The sequence below is a fragment of the Etheostoma spectabile genome, chromosome 3 (assembly GCF_008692095.1).
Source record: "Etheostoma spectabile isolate EspeVRDwgs_2016 chromosome 3, UIUC_Espe_1.0, whole genome shotgun sequence".
NCBI classification, from domain to species: Eukaryota; Metazoa; Chordata; class Actinopteri; order Perciformes; family Percidae; genus Etheostoma; species Etheostoma spectabile.
Window position 1 is genome coordinate 4,983,099 of NC_045735.1, and position 3,375 is coordinate 4,986,473.

At 39.7% G+C, this 3,375-nt stretch overlaps 1 protein-coding gene across 1 annotated transcript in view; it reads left to right on the top strand.

Moving 5' to 3' along the window:
* Positions 1-3,375, top strand: part of lrrc75a (leucine rich repeat containing 75A) — a 38,816-nt gene that overhangs the window by 16,960 nt on the left and 18,481 nt on the right. The gene's annotated exons all lie outside the window — the stretch shown is intronic.

The window sequence follows — 3,375 nt, forward strand, 5'->3', positions numbered from 1 at the left end:
TATATATATATATATATATATATATATATATGTTGGTCAGTTTGTCCCATTTTGCCGCAATAAAATTGAAGTGAGATAAATAAACAGAGAAATGTATTTTAGTCTTTTTAGATAATACAGATGTTGACAAAGTTTCCTTTTAGGGACATCATTTGAAATTGAGAAACATTTGAAGTTGGAAAAAAGGTAATATTGCAGAATGTCGCAATATGTTTAAAATCGCAATAATATTGTATCGCAACATGAGTATTGGGATGATATGGTATCGTGAGGCCTCTGGTGATTCCCACCCTTAGTAAGCGTGAGGGTGGCACGATCTGTCAGCAACTAATGTTAGAATGTTTTTTCTTCCATGTTATCCACACAAAAGGGTTCCTAGTGTGACAAGTCAATTATTTTAAGATTAATAGCTTTTTGTTGATGCTTTTGATTGGCCAATATGACTTTATGGTTAGGGTCACCACCTGTTGGTTTGGAATGCTCTTGACTGAACTTCATTTGTGTTTTTGCGTTTTCATTCGGACGGAGATTTTTTTTAAACAGTGCTTGTGTGGACAGGATGCTTGTTTTCAGAGCAAAGAAAGGAAAATCCCCATTTAAAAAAAATGCCTCTGTTCGTGTGGACTATAGGCCTCAGTTGTTAAACACTGAGTGCTGAAATAGCTATAGACACCCTGTGTCTTTCCCCTCTGTCTTTCAGTTAAAGGTAACTTTCAGTTAAAGGTAACTCCCACCCGACCCCAAACCCCCCTTCCGTCCCCCCACAGAAGACATCCGTGTCATCAAGGATATCCATGCCCCTGTAAAGCACATAAAGTGATTCCTTCCTGAGATCTGAGATCCAGCCATGATTATGAGTCAGCTGTCTGCCAGGTCTTCCCCTGCACCTCCTGACCGCAGAAACGAGAGCAATAAGATTGAATTATCCCAACAATTCATCTGCAGAATGGAGGAACAGTACCAGTAATGAGAACCAGTAATTTACCAGAACATTCAAGGCAGGCAGTGAAAAATAGGACAAGTAATGGTTCCATTTGAACTGTGCAAAATAACTCTATGAGCAGGACGACCTGAGGGAAAGAAACAGAGATGAATCAGACGGATAAATAGGACAGAAGGATGGAGACAGAGGCGAGGCCATCAGTTCTCTGGAGACTGGAAAGATTCATAGATGTGTTCTGTATCAATAACGTAACGAGAGAGGGAGAGAGGCAGGACAACAGAGGAAGAAGGAGAGTATGAAAGACAAACAAAGGTAAGGAAGAGATAGGGACAGCAAAAGAGAAATAAAGGATGGGGATGGGACAGAGTGAGAGTCGGATGCAGTGAAATGTAGAAAAGGCCACAGTGAAGCCATAAGGCTCCAACCAGATGCTGCAGCTGCTGTTTTCCTCGACCCGAGCTCTTTCTTAATTCACTTCAACACAATTCAATTTCGGAAGCTTTATTTACATTATGAGACCTGTCTTACTGGATGTTACCAGTAGCATCAGTACAAAACCCATCAATACATCTCAACTACGACTACAGGGATACGATTTAGGTCTAAATTATTTGTCTAAAAAATAAAATATTGTTAAAATACCAGTTATTGGTTAGACAGGAAACTGACCCTTTAAGGGCCCTTTTTCAACAATTTAAAGACAGTTACTGACTTTAGACCAGGTTTTTATTGATCAATGGCACTTGCTGCCGCAAGATAGCAATGCGCCAAGAATTCACCTGACCACACCTCCCTGTAAGACCAGCACACCCATGGGCGCAAAATATGGGCGCAGGTGCATTTGCAAGATAGGGCCCTAAATGTGCGTGTGTGTTGCAAACTAGAAACTAGAAATTACAATTATACAATATATGTGTGTGTGTGTGTGTATATATATATATGTATATATATGTATGTATATATATATATATGTATATGTATATGTGTGTGTGTGTGTGTGTGTGTGTATATATGTATATGTGGACGTGGATGTAGTGGAGGGTAAAGGCACGTAACACATCTGTCTGTAATTTTGTCCAATTACTCTTAATATATCAGGCTAATGTGCTTTCCCCGTTCTCTCTTGTACCACAACACAAAACAAAACAACACAACACAACAACACACTAACCTGGACTAGTGTTTGCTCAAATCAGTGCAACTCTGAGCTCAGCACAACAGGTTAGACTGTGGTTGGATGGGGTAAAAAACATTTTGGACACAGGGTAGGCTACTCCAGGAACAGTTAGGCTCCGATGTTGACTAGTGCAGGTGGCTGTTTTGTGAGGTTAGTTGTTGTAGAAAATGCAGGAAATTCATTTTTAATTTCAGTTTTTTATAGGATAATACCACCAGATTCCCCATCAATTATGTATCTTTCCAGGTTTGCGCTCCAATTTTAAAACGTTTTTTTTGAAATGCCCAGATAAATAACAAGTAAAAGCAGAGCTAAGTACTGAGACAAGATGAGTGAGAATACGAAAATGAGTTGTTTCACTACGAATGTTAAAATGTAAAGAAACACAATAAATAAGATGTGTCCTCAACTTTTTTGCCACGTCTGACCACACAGACACATTTACAAGAACATCTTCACAGTTTCTAGACGGGACTCATTATCGCCTCATTTCATTTAAGAAAAAAAAAGAGAAATTCATTTGAGATCATCATCCTCCCTCTGGGTATCAATTCATCCACTTTCTGTCTGCTAGAAAATTGTTTTTCTGCTTTATGACCCAACATCTGTCCCTTTAGTATTTTACCAAGCAGAACATATTGATTCTCACAAACACTCTGACCTCAACAACAGTGTGGTACCTTACAGTTTAGCAAACTGAATGTCTTTGTTGATATCACTTCTTCCCCTCACCATCTGTTTAAGACTGGATACTAAGGACCTGCGAACCTGACTCACCACCTGAATAAATGCATTTCAATATGCATGCTCTCACACACAAGCACGCACGCATGCACGCACGCACGCACATTTGCAGTTATGGTACAGTGGAGAGTTGTGGTGGTATTAGGCAGACGGGTGGAGTTGAAGCAGTGTGTCAATAACTTAATAGCTGTTGTCTGAAATTGCTTCCTCGTTCACTGTTCCCTACGTGGTGAAAACTCAGAAAGGTTCATTACATTAAGTATTAACTTGAGATGTCAAACATTGATGATTCGCCATTATTTTGGGTCACAACCAACAAATGCAGTGACTGTAATTTACATGTCAGTCATATGAGGTTCTGAGGGAAATCATCACATTGTGGGAAATTGGTACAAGGTGAATACTAGGTAGCAAATGGGGAGTGATTATTTACACAATCAATGCAGCACGTAGCGTTGAATTCCCCAGCATTACCGTGTGTGTGTGTGTGTGTGTGTGTGTGTGTGTGTGT